This window comes from Sphaeramia orbicularis, unplaced genomic scaffold (genome assembly GCF_902148855.1).
Source record: "Sphaeramia orbicularis unplaced genomic scaffold, fSphaOr1.1, whole genome shotgun sequence".
Classification (NCBI taxonomy): Eukaryota; Metazoa; Chordata; class Actinopteri; order Kurtiformes; family Apogonidae; genus Sphaeramia; species Sphaeramia orbicularis.
The window spans coordinates 109074-123284 of record NW_021941588.1 but is presented as its reverse complement, the minus strand read 5'-3'; the positions used below and the strand labels follow the sequence as shown (position 1 = coordinate 123284).

At 41.3% G+C, this 14211-nt stretch overlaps 1 protein-coding gene across 2 annotated transcripts in view; it reads right to left on the bottom strand.

Annotated features, from left to right (window-relative positions):
- Positions 1–14211, bottom strand: part of LOC115416298 (thyroid hormone receptor alpha) — a 140809-nt gene that overhangs the window by 91307 nt on the left and 35291 nt on the right. For both annotated transcript variants that reach the window (XM_030130048.1, XM_030130049.1), the window contains exon 2: positions 9809–10899. The gene's annotated coding sequence lies outside the window, so the exon portion shown is untranslated. The remainder of the gene's footprint in view (positions 1–9808; positions 10900–14211) is intronic.

The following is a 14211-nucleotide window of genomic DNA, read 5'->3' as shown; positions in this document are numbered from 1 at the left end:
ATTGTTTTTTTGAAAATCTCCTTGAGGGTTTGTCTTTTATCTTTTACCCTTTTCCTTTTTTTTCTTTTTTTGTGTGTGGTTTTTTTTTTTAGATGTCTGTTACTGGCGGGGAGTTCAGAATCAATTTCTGACCTTTACTGCAAAGAGCTTCCTTCCTCCATCTGTATTTCATCGTAGTCTTTCGACATTATATCATCTAATAAGGCAGAAATGCCATTTAAATGTCAGTTAGTGATACAGAGGATAGCAATGGGAAAAACGATCAAAGCATCCCTCCTGTTTTTATTGTTGGTAGTAGATGGTGACGAGAAAGCAAAAAACCATGAGGGATCATTCACAGCTTATTGTTTTTCGAGTCTGGACGATCATAGAACTGGTATACTTTTTAATTTTTATACTGCGTGTAACAGATTTCTGCTGCCGTTTGAATACAAACAGTTCTTTTTGCATTTTTATGTTGACATGATTGCTCTATTGTACAACACGGTTTTTAATTGTACAGCTGTTTTGTCTTTAATCTATTCTTGTATTTTATTCTTTTATTTTGTTTTTTCACCTGTAAGTCGCATCAGCATAAAGCATCTGCCAAATTCATAAATGTAAATGTATATTCTTTTTTATTATAACTTGAACTTTATTAAGTTTTTCATTTTTTTAAAAATAAAAAAGGAGAAAATAATAATAAAAAACAATAGGCCACACTGTAAAAAAACAAAACAAAAAAAAAAAAAGTAAAAAAACGGTATTATTCCGGCAGCAGGGGTGCTGAAAAAATACTGTTAAACAACGGAAAATAACCATTTCATAAAAATATGGTAATTTTCCATAATTAAAATGCAGTTTTTTGCCCTAACTTTACATGAGATTTTGCATATTTTTTTTGACTTTTTCATGTTTAATAAAGAATATTTACTTGTATTAAAACAATCCAATTCCCTATAAATATATCTACACTGAACAAAAATATAAACGCACCACTTTTGTTTTTGCTCCCATTTTTCATGAGCTGAACTCAAAGATCTAAAACTTTTTCTGTGTACACACAAGGTTTATTTCTCTCAAATATTGTTCACAAATCTGTCTAAATTTGTGTTAGTGAACACTTCTTCTTTGCTGAGATAATCCATCCACCTCACAGGTGTGGCAGATCAAGATGCTGATTAGACAGCAGGATTTTTGCACAGGTGTGCCTTAGGCTGGCCACAATAAAAGGCCACTCTAAAATGTGCACTTTTATCACACAGCACAATACCACAGATGTCACAAGTTTTGAGGGAATATGCACTGGTCATGCTGACTTCAGGAATCTCCACCAGAGCTTCTGCCTGTGAATTGAATGTTCATTTCTCTACCATCAGCCATCTCCAAAGCTGTTTCAGAGAATTCATGAAGAAGACTGTGCGAGGAAAATGGTGGTCACACCAAATACTGACTGGTTTTCTGACGCCCCTGGACCACTCAATACAGTAAAAGTGCACATTTTAGAGTGGCCTTTTATTGTGGCCAGCCTAAGTCACACCTGTGCAATAATCCTGCTGTCTAATCAGCATCTGGATCTGCCACAGCTGTGAGGTGGATGGATTATCTCAGCAAAGGACAAAGGAGAAGTGCTCACTAACACAGATTTAGACAAATTTATGAACAATATTTGAGAGAAATAGGCCTTTTGTGTACATAGAAAAAGTTTTAGATCTTTGAGTTCAGCTCATGAAAAATGGGAGCAAAAACAAAAGTGGTGCGTTTATATTTTTGTTCAGTGTATATATAAATAATATTCAGTGAGACTCAGTTGTCCAATCCACTGATAAAAACTGTATTTGGACAGTTTATCAGTGCTTATACATGTTATACATTCACAAAAATACACTTATTCAACATTTGTGTTGTGAAACCTCCTGTAATTACACAAGATATTTGTCAATTAACAAACAAGTCTGGTTCAACTGACAGAACTAATATTTCTTTTACGGTTAATTGTCAGTAATTTTATCTCATTTTATTTTTATCATTATTATTATTTTTTACAGTATTAAACTTTAAATTAACAGTTTAATCTCACAAATAGAAAATAAATATTTGTGAAATTATGACACATTTGCAAATGTATTTTTTTTACTGTATTTTTCTGTGAAAAAAGAAAGAAAATCTTTTAAAAAATGAAAATTTTTTGGTTATTCACAGTTACAGTTTTTTCATGTTATTTTAAATTTGACATGTAAAATCACAGTCTGTTTTTGTCATTTCATTGATATTTTCCTGTATCTTAAAAATACAGAAAAATTTGTCAAATAAACAGTGAAAATTTTGTTAAATTACTTTTTTTTTTTTTTTTTTTTTACAGTGCATACATGACGTACATTTCCACACCTTAAGCCAGTTATCAATGCAAGTACACTGAAGACATGGACAATCACAAACAAGACAAAACATAAAATAATTGGAAAAGCACTCAGACAGCGCAGACCTCCGCCAAGGCAGATCCCCCCATCACCAAAATTTAATCATTTGTTCCTTGTGTCAGTATCAACATTTCCTGAAAATTTCATCCAATTCCATCCATAACTTTCTGAGTTATCTTGCTAACAGACAAACAAACAGACAAACCCAGATGAAAACAGAACCTCTGCCGTTCTTTGGCGGAGGTAAAAAACAACAACAAAAAAAACCCCAAAAAACCCTCAAACCTGTTGATTTCATACTCGTGACCCTCTGACTTTAACCAAACTAAATAATATTCCCACATAAAAACAGTCGTGGTTTTCTTGTCTCTGCCATGTTGGTGTGTGCGGCTGAACTGTACGATCGTCCATACAGTGGTGCGTAAACGCTGCCGTTCCTCTGGATGTTCGTCTGCTTCTGCGCTCATTCAGAAAACCAGTCCGTCCAACCTTTGACCAAATGCATCCTGCACTACAAACTACGCTAGTGCAACAGCCATGGGGGGGGTTCTGATGCTCCTTTGGCTCAGTTCCAGTATGGTGGGTTTGCACTGCTACTGTAGAACTCCTTCAACAGAACAGGTCGTCATGGCAACACAGGATAAACTAGAAAAGCACTATGAGAGCGCAGACCTCCGTCAAGGCAGATCTGCCCCCCCTCCACCCCCCGGATCACCACCAAAATGTAATCTTTTGTTCCTTGTGCCAGTATCAACATTTCCTGAAAATTTCATCCAAATCCGTCCATAACTTTTTGAGTTATCTTGCTAACAAACAAACAAACAAACAAACAAACCAACAAACCCCAATGACAACTAGAAAAGCACTCAGAGAGTGCAGACCTCCGCCAAGGCCAATCACTGGCCCCCCCACCCCCAATCACCACCAAAATTTAATCATTTGTTCCTTGTGCCAGTATCAACATTTCCTGAAATTTTCATCCAAATCCGTCCATAACTTTTGGAGTTATCTTGCACACGGACAGACGAACAAACCAATGCCGACAAAACCATAACCTCCTCGGCGGAGGTAACAAACCCCGATGAAAACAGAACCTCTGCCGTTCCTTGGCGGAGGTAACAAGGACGTTGATGCCAACAGTTCACATGTACACGCTTACAGCAGTCATTATTTATCACTAAGTCCAGTTCAAATTCTTGAGCTGGAAACGTCACTGACCTGTGGAGGAAAAGTAGCGGGTCCATTTGTGGGTGTGATCATCTCCTCTATTTAACAGTTTGTGTGATAACCTTTCAAATGCTGCCAGACCAACAGAGGTACGCCTCTGGGGGACAGTGGGAGTCCATGGGGCCTTCCACTGCCTCAGTAAGAGTTTTCTGCCCAGGATGATGGCAGTTTATACCCACTGTGCAAGAGAGAAGGGAAAAAAACTCTAAACCGAAGGATCCCCTAGTGCAGTGGTCCCCAACCACCGGCCCCCGGACCGGTACTGGGCCGCAAAAAAAAAAAAAAAAAAAATTGTGGTTAATATTAACCCTCTGGTATCCCGTCCAGTAAGGCCCTTACTAAGCACCAAGTGTGCATTTTTGGCACACTTGTGGAATAATGTCAAAAAAAAATTTCATACACTTTGTTTTTAATTCTTTTACACTTTTTTGTATTTCAGCAACTTGAGCTGTAAATAAAAATAGCAAATACTCAATAATTGTCACATTTTTTTAACCCTTTAAATGCCGTGTTTGTAATGTAAACAAACCATTTTTTTGGTGCAAAAAACACAAAAAAAAAATTTTCTTTCAATATACTCCATAAAAAGTGGATCACATATTATTTAATTTTTTCATCCTGGCATATGTCAGTGATTAACTCCAACATTGGTTAATTTGCATTATTATTATTTTTGGCGCTGGGTCAAATGTTCAAAAATACTAGCATCTGTCACCAAGTGTGCGTAAAATGCACACCTAAAAAATCAAACTATTAAATATTATATATGGATTTATTTTTCTGCTCTAATTTGATTTTATTTTTGTAAATCCAGGTCAGTCCTAATAATACAGATCAAATGTTAGAAACAGTGCGTTTTATGCACACTTGGCAGACAGATGCTAGTCTGGTCATTTTCTTTTGTTTACAATGTGCACATTTGAGTTGGTGGACAGAATTTTAAAGATCATGCACAAATGAACAACTTTTGAATTCTAACCTTATTTAAATTGTGAAAAATAATATGAAGTTTTTTAACACGAAGTGCACAGTGTGCCTAAAAGGCACACCTGGATACCGGAGGGTTAAAGCAATTTTTTTTCCATTAGTCTTGTGGACATTTTATTTTGAAAAGCGACCGTTTCCGCCCTCACCTCAACCGCTCTTGACTCTGGTGCCATTTCATGAATCAGTAGAAACACAAGCTAAAGAAATGAACCAAAAACAAAATTCACTGGAGAACTTTTTCAGGAAGAAACGAGGAAACGTTGAGTCTGTAGAAGGGTCACAGACTGAAGGGTCACAGACTGAAGGGTCACAGACTGTAGAAGGGTCACAGACTGAAAGGTCACAGACTGAAGGGTCACAGACTGAAGGGTCACAGACTGTAGAAGGGTCACAGACTGAAAGGTCACAGACTGTAGAAGGGTCACAGACTGATGGGTCACAGACTGAAGGGTCACAGACTGAAGGGTCACAGACTGTAGAAGGGTCACAGACTTAAGGGTCACAGACTGAAGGGTCACAGACTGCAGAAGGGTCACAGACTGATGGGTCACACACTGAAGGGTCACAGACTGTAGAAGGGTCACAGACTGAAGGGTCACAGACCGAAGGGTCACAGACTGTAGAAGGGTCACAGACTGAAGGGTCACAGACTGAAGGGTCACAGACTGCAGAAGGGTCACAGACTGAAGGGTCACAGACTGTAGAAGGGTCACAGACTGAAGGGTCACAGACTATAGAAGGGTCACAGACTGAAGGGTCACAGACTGAAGGGTCCCAGACTGCAGAAGGGTCCCAGACTGAAGGGTCACAGACTGTAGAAGGGTCACAGACTGAAGGGTCACAGACTGTAGAAGGGTCACAGACTGAAGGGTCACAGACTGCAGGGTCACAGACTGAAGGGTCATAGACTGCAGGGTCACAGACTGAAGGGTCACAGACTGTAGAAGGGTCACAGACTGAAGGGTCACAGACTGCAGGGTCACAGACTGAAGGGTCATAGACTGCAGGGTCACAGACTGAAGGGTCACAGACTGCAGGGTCACAGACTGAAGGGTCACAGACTGTAGAAGGGTCATAGACTGCAGGGTCACAGACTGAAGGGTCACAGACTGTAGAAGGGTCACAGACTGTAGAAGGGTAACAGACTGTAGAAGGGTCACAGACTGAAGGGTCACAGACTGCAGGGTCACAGACTGAAGGGTCACAGACTGTAGAAGGGTCACAGACTGTAGAAGGGTCACAGACTTAAGGGTCACAGACTGAAGGGTCACAGACTGAAGGGTCACAGACTGCAGGGTCACAGACTGTAGAAGGGTCACAGACTGCAGGGTCACAGACTGCAGGGTCACAGACTGGCTCAGTTCCAGGTTCCTCAGGTCCTCCAGGTGACACCCCAGCTCCTCCAGACTGCTCCTGCACATCCGTCCATGTCTGAGTCAGCTTCATCCTCTGTGCGTTCTGGGTTAAAGTCACAGCAGAACATGAGGATATCTCCACTAAAGCCCTGAAAGTCCTTCTTCTGTTTCCAACCTCGTACCTTTGTGTGGCTGCGTTTATATACAGAACCCACCTGGACTGTGAGTCTCCATCAGCCCCAGATGGGACCGTCTAGTTCCAGTTAGACCAGTCCAGGTTCCACTGGTTCTGCGTTAGGGTGAGTGTATATTCTGCTGTAGAATCCTTGGAATTGTCTGATCTACAGTGGAAGTGTTTCAGATCACATGCTCTGAACTGACAAAGGGTTTGTTATTGGGACCCCCGCACCTCTAACCGATCCGTGGAAAATTTTCATGCATGTAGTACAAAAAAGGTTGTGGACCACTGCCCCAGTACATAAAGCCTGTTAGTAAAGGGAATGCCCCAACCAACAGCTTCCTCCAAAGACCAGTATTCCTGGACTTTGGGACGATCCCAGAACATATGCAAAACAGTACCACAGTCATCCTGGCACTTCCAACAGACGCCAGTACCTGCTAATAATACTCAGTTTAAGATCTGACATTGGACCAACCTTGATCGTAATTGTTGCAACAATTTTTTTCATATTCTTAAGAATTCTACTCCACTTATCTTCTGAGAAGCTGACATTTAAATCAGTTTTCCATTTTCTGATTGCTATAATCAAGGTCTTTATTTTCAGTTTTCAAATGTACAACAAGAAATGCAGTAAGTAAAATTTATTTATAAAGTGCTTTTCACAGATGAAAATCACAAAGTGCTGTACATAAAACGGATGCAATAAAACAACATAAGAATAAATTCATAAAATAAACTAGAAAAGCAATCAGAGAGCGCAGACCTCCGACAAGACAGATCTGCCCCCCCCCTTCTGATCACCACTAAAATGTAATCATTTGTTCCTTGTGCCAGTATCAACATTTCCTGAAAATTTCCTGAAAATCCATCCATAACTTTGTGAGTTATCCTGCTAACAAACCAACAAACAAAGAAACCCTGGCAAAAAACATAACCTCGTTGGCAGAGGTAACTGGACAGAAATGCTGGGATTTTCAGTGTTCAATGTAAATGTCCACAGAGTCCACATTCCACAGTGGATGTGGACAATTTTGTGCCAGATACAAGAGATTGTTCTAAGCTACAGGTGGATCCAATTGGAGTAGAATCAGTTGTTTTGAATTTTTTTTATGAATTTTGGAAAATTGCTCAATGATGCCAGATAGGAAAATTGCAGATTGTGTGACCTTACTGTGACCTTGAACTTTGGCCTACTGGGACCAAAATTTAATGGGTTGGTCCCAGGGCCTAGGCCTATCTGTGGGGAAGATTTGGGAAAGATGGGTGGAAGAGTTTTCCCGTAAAGTTGCTAACAAACAAACAAACACACAAAGCAAAGTGATCACAATACCTCCTGGCGGAGGTAACAAGAAAAGCAGTCAGAGAGCGCAGACCTCCACCAATAGAGATCTGCCCCCCCGATCACCACCAAAATTTACTAATTTGTTCCTTGTGCCAGTATCAACATTTCCTGAAAATTTCATGAAAATCCGTCCATAACTTTTTGAGTTATCTTGCTAACAAACAAACAAACAAACAAACACGCACACAAACAAACCAAAGTGATCACAATACCTCCTGGCGGAGGTAGTAAAAAGGATAAATCCATCAACCAAAAGCTTTCCTAAATAAAAATGTCCATGGAGTCCACAGAATCGACCACACAGAGGGACAGGGGACGGGGGTGGGTCATTCCACAGTCTGGGCTCTACAACCTTAAAGGAGGGGTGTCCCCAGGTTTTAAAACCAGTCGTTTGGACCTTCAGGAGGCTCTGGTCTGAAGACCTAAGGGTGCACCCTGAGGAGTAGGACCACAACAAGTAAACCATGTAAACCACCAAACAGACAAGTTGAACATACGTAAAACTGTCGTATCCAGTTCTGATCCAACTCCTATCCAATTACGGTGCGTCCCTCGTTCACAGATATTCCATAGATACGTTGGTAGCTGCCGTACCTTCTACAGAGCTGATAAACAGTTTCCAGGTGGAACAGACCTTCCTGGTGGAACCCCTGATGGTACGTCGAATTGTTCTTTTCTTGTCCATATGTTGGGGGAGAGCGTCCTATGATTACTATATTCTGAAAATATTTACAAAAACCACCTGCGGCCAGTTCTGCAGAGACCGGACATATAAACATAAACAGTGTGATGGACCCGAGACCAGACCAGAACCTCCAAGTACTCCACCTTCAATTACTGTGTCTGCAGCAGCGACAAAATAAAAGGGTTAATGTGGAACCGGTACTGAATACAGATGCAACAGATGAACAACCATTAAATAAATTCAATAGTCAAACAACATTAATTCTACAAACAACCCATAATGCAATGCTGGAAAAATTAGCTGTTACACTTGGACTCAAGATGAATGTTAACTGAGTAGGAAGGTTACGCAAACGAACAAAGGATTTATTTGGCTTTGAGAATGACAGGGACCCAAAAATGTGTGGGTTAATTTTGAGATAAAGTGATTTTTTTTTAGTTATACACGTCCTAGCAAAAAAACAAACAAACAAAAGCTACTTAATTAACCCTAATTGGTGCAGTGAGTAACTTCTCATTTCTTAACCCTTACAGACCCAAACATCCTCCTTTAACCTAAACCATCTACTGTTCTAAACTGTTTAATTCCTGTTGATCCACTAATCCTATCAATCCATGTCAATAACGTGTAAAATTCCATTTTGCCTGAGTTATTCATCAGATAAAATCAACCAAAACTTGCAAAATGACAATGAAAATAAGCTAAATATTTGCAAATAAGGAGAAAAAATAACCCCCCAAAAAAAAACAAATAACTTGAAATATGGCTTAAAAGTGAAAAACTGCTTGATAAGTGAGGAGAAAATGAGCAAAATACTTGAAAAGTTGTCAGAATTCATCATTTCATAACATCCAGAATCATGTATTTAGTGCATTAACCCTCAAAAACTAAAACCATCTACTGATCTAAACTGTTTAATTCCTGTTGATCCACTAATCCTCTCAATCCATGTCAATAATTGGTGTCAAATACAGTCATTCATCTTTTCATGGTCATCAGATATGACCATATTTGTACATTTAAATACATGATTTACATTGAAAAACAGCAAAATACAGAGGATAATATTCTAATAAATGGTGATAAAACACTTAAGAAAGGTGAGAAAAAAAAGGGAGGAAACATATTTTGGAAGTGCCACAAACGTAGCTCTGGATCGTTATGGGTTAAACACCACGAGTTCTGACTGAAAATGACAAAAGCAGACTTTGCAGCGAGGAATGGTTTGGTCTTCATTGGAAACTTCAAAGTCAAACAAATACCTTAGCAAACGCTGTTTTTGTACTGGTGTGTGGAGACCAAAAACTGTGGAGACCGCTCTCACAGTTAGGAGGAGGAGCCTACGGTAGCAGGGAGGAGGGGTCTACGGTAGCCCTGAGGAGGGGTCTACGGTAGCCCGGAGGCGCACTGCCCAGAGACAGGAGAGTTGAAATTCAATTTGACAATTACCCTTTTTTAAACACTGTCCTAATTAAATAATCCGATTTCACTTTAAAATCGATGAATCGTGCAGCCCTGACCTGAATACATGTCAGACAACTCTCACACCATTAATCACGACTTGTCCAAAATCATTGCGCTGGTAAAAACACGCCAGTGAATAAAAACAGTAAAGAACTGAATAGGACTCACCATTGCATTCTTCTCTTCACTCTTAATGTTCGCTTCTTCTCACTCGACGTCCTTGGATCTGCTCTGCGATGTGTTGGGACGTTCTTTATTGTTTGTTTTCAGGCTCTGGAGGTTGAAACGCTGATGAGACTCCACAGAACTGGTCTGGACGGTAGTTTTAGGGTTGGAGGTTTTAGCTGGAGGTGGGGGGACCTTCGGAGTCTGTTTAGTGATCTGAAGGCCTTCGGGGGCGACTGCTGATGGGTTCCTCAGCTTAGACTGAGGCTGGTGTATGAGGTGAAGCCAAAGTGGAGTTTCCTGCCAGGCTGTTCTCCTGAGTCTTTGTCTCTACACTTCTCTGGAGGCCTCCTTGGCTACTGTTGCTATACAACCGCCTCTAAGGCAAATGGCAGAAGCTGAGGTGAGTTGAGTAGAAGGTAGATTAAAGCACCGGGGTAGTGAATGCTTTGCGTAGAAGTTCCCTTAAGTGTCTTCAGGTGAAGCTGTGTCTTCTGAGGTATATTGTTGCCATCCAGGAAATGTGAGGCTATTGTGAGCTTGGAGCTGCCTTTCCGGCAACGTAATCCTTTACACCCTCCGTTAAAACTAATCCGAGGTTGAGGCTGCGAGTGTGGATCAGGCAGTGAGAGGGTCTGAGCTGGCAGGTTGGAAGAGGTCCAAGGTCTTTGATGGTCGTCACAGTTGCAGTGAGGAGGTTGAGAGGCAGTCTGGGTTCACCGGGTGAGCAGCGGCGAACGGAGGTCACAGGTGCGTTTTCAGGTGGCTGTTCCGGTCACTGGGTTGGCTGTTCCGGTGGAGGAGGTAGGCAGTGGGAGAAGATCCCTGAGGTAAAGGGAGCGATGTGGAACAAAGCAGGAGAAATGGACCTGATACCAGGAAAGAAATTTTGCTATTTTCTTTCCTTGCGTATTTCCTGTGGGAGGTAGAAGTCAGAAGAGAATCCTCGGATTGGATCAGAGGAGGATGAGAGTCTGACTGAGAGGTAAAACTGTTGCATCCATCAGGTCTGTGTTCGTTTATGCTGGTAGTTTTCGGGTGTCCGCAAAAGAAGCACGTTGCTTATTCAGGTAGAGTTGGTTTGAGAGTAGCACCTGCAAAAGACAAGACACAAGCCTGGGTTAGACCGGCCGGTCGCACTTTATACAAAGACAAACTCCAGACTTTTTCAAAAACGCTATCCCCCCCCCAGATGTTGACTTTTTGGACTTTTATACTCGTGTTCCGACTTCTTTGGTTGAAATTGTACCTGGTGTGTGTAGTAGAAAAGTTCATTTTAATGAGGCTTATGCTGTCGGGGGGCTACAGCAAGGGTATATCCTCCTGAGACCCAGCAACGCATGAGTTTCACCGCTTTACTAAACAAGAACAAAACGCTATCCACTACAAAAGGACATTCCATAAAAATTTTAAAAATGCATCTGAAAATACAGTTGCATTGAGCTGTTTCCAATTAAGGCAATTATTTAATGTAAAAAAAAAAAAGCCAAAACTTGTACTTTCCCGGGTCTCAGGAGGATATTCCCAAGAAAGGTGACGTGTAAACACTGTAGACCACTGATTGGTCAGACAGTCGTCTCTGGGACCCGCCCTTTTACAAAAAACAGATGCGGAACCTCCTCCACCATGGTTTGTCGAGGAGGTTCAGATGTAAATATTCAACATGAGCTTGACAAGACAACACGCAACAAGCGAGTTTATCAGCAACTCTGAGCAGATGACACGGAAGTAACACACCGCATCACTATGGCGACCAGGTACTGTAAAGTCGGAAGTTTCCTGTAATGGAAACAATCTGGAACAGGACCTGGTACCAGAGTGGAGTTGAGCCGAGTTGAACTGGTTCCACGTAGTGGAAATGCGGCATTAGATTGGGGCGGGGGGGCGGGGGGGCGGGGGGGCGGGGGGGGGGGGGGGCACACTAAATATTAGAGTAAAATGTACAAAAAAAAAAGGACTGAACTGATAAATGTGTAGGTGAAATATTCTCAGTACCTTTGCCTTCACCTTTTGCAGTGGCAGAAAAAAGTGAAATTCAGGCTCTGGGGAAAAAAAAAACAAACCCCCACCAGTTTCTGAAGATTTGACACGTGTTCTAGTGATGTGACGTTGATGAATGAATCGAATCTTTTGAACGGCTCTTTGAAATGAATGATGTGAACTGAGTCTTTGTAAAGAGCCGTTCATTTTTTTATTTTTTTTTTTAAGGAGGGAGTGTCTGATTGCCTGTCAATTTACCAACATACTGTTCTAGTTCTGAGAATGTGACTCCAGTTCAGGTATTTCAGTAACTGCAGTGAGTAATCACTGTTGTGTTTTCTGCTCGTTTTTCTGTATGTTTCCACACATTTATTGTTCTTGTTTTGAGGAGAATAAAACATTATTTCATCTGAAAATGTTTTATTTTCTTCTTCATTTTTCTTCTACAGACTAGTCCACAGAATGTACTGGGATGTTTTTGCTCCAGTTCCATCATTTGTCTAATGTCACCTCTCATGTCATGGATTTCGCCCACACATTTGAACTATTCTTTTTTACAGTAAGATAATATTTACTGCCAATTAAACACCTTTAAAATGTCATGTCAATCATCACATGTAGCCTATTTAGTCATTCAAACACTGGTGTTTCAAAATAATGCAAAAACATAAAAGAGCCAGTCTGTTGAACGGCTCTTTTCAGTGAACGACTCCTGATTGAACGACTCCCTTCAAAGAGCCAAAAGTCCCATCACTAAAGTGTTGTAATATTTGTGCACACCACTGTGTGTTTTCTTTTTGTTTTACTGGTTGGGCCTGTTTCCACTCACACTGGGCTGAACATGGAACCTGAATTCAGATGCCTTTGACAGCCCTGTGTTGGAATATGACTGGGGCTCAGTTTGGATCAGACTCTGGGAAGGACGTCCCTGGTCCCTTGATTATCTCCATTTGTGATAAAATGGTTTTCCATGTGTTTTTGTTCATTTTTTTTTTTTCTTCTGCGTCTCTTGGGATTGCAGAGCCGTCTGCCGGGCCCAGCTCATCTCAGAGCAGTGACAGTCATTATTGGACTTTAGAGCTGTTTGGGTACAAACACGTCTTCCCTTCCATTTTGTACAGAAATAACATGTCAGTCAGCGGGACGACGAGGCTCAGTAATGCCTTTGTGATCATTTTCAGAAAACGGCCGAGCTCCGCCGCATATATGAATAAACTTAATGAGGTTCTGAATACAGAGACAATACGGTGGGAAGGATGAATTCACTGCAGACATGAGTCATCCAGCAGATACAAACACAAGTACAGACCATCAGCCGCTGCCGTTAACCCTTTACAGTTCAGGCAAAAGCACCAACGCAGAGGACGAGCTGGGTCCGAACGACGGGCCCAGAGAACGGACTTCCCAAGAACACAAATCTATCTGTAACTGAACGACTGCGTACCGGTGACCTTTGACCCTGTCTGCTGGATTTACTCCAACTGCTCCAACACCAACACAATGATACGGACTGGATTTAATACAGGTGTACGTGCATTTACATATATTTATACATTAGAACCTGCCTTTGGTCCCAATAGAACCTATCTTTGGTCCCACTAGAACCTGTCTTTGGTCCCATTAGAACCTGCCTCTGGTCCCATTAGAGCCTTCCTTTGGTCCCATTAGAGCCTGCCTTTGGTCCCATTAGAACCTGCCTCTGGTCCCATTAGAGCCTTCCTTTTTTCCCATTAGAACCTTCTTTTGTCCCATTAGAACTTGCCTTTGGTCCCATTAGAGCCTGCCTTTGGTCCCATTAGAACCTGCCTTTTGTCTGGTCCAGACCCTGGAGACCACATTGGACCTCAGAGTGTGTCCTCACTGGAACTGGTGATGTCACAGTCTTGAAATGTGTGTGGAAATGTCCAAAAACAGTCACTTTCCCTCTAAAGGGTTCAGGACCATCTGCTGTAGTTCGATGCTAATGGAGGATTTCCTTGATGATTTCCTGGACACGTTACTATGGATACGGTGTTCTGTTTATGCAAGAGCAGTGACTCATGCACACCAGCAGAAAGAAAGAAAGAAAGAAAGAAAGAAAGAAAGAAAGGAAGAAAGAAAGAAAGAGAAAGAAAGAAAGAAAGAAAGAAAGAAAGAAAGAAAGAAAGAAAGAAGAAAGAAAGAAAGAAGCAGAAGAACCAATATGCAATATAAAAAAAAAATTAAAAAAAAGAAAACTACAGAAAACAGGTACACTGTAAAAAATCTAAATGTGTCCCAGTGGATTTGTGTCATTTCTGTTCCAAACCTCTGATCCCAGTTCAGATCCGACAGAATCACCTCCAGAGGAACTGGACACTGAGACAGAAGAACTGATTCACAGACAACAGATCTGGAACATCTGACTGACACTGACCTGAGCAACAGCAGCTTACCTGGGTCCACTG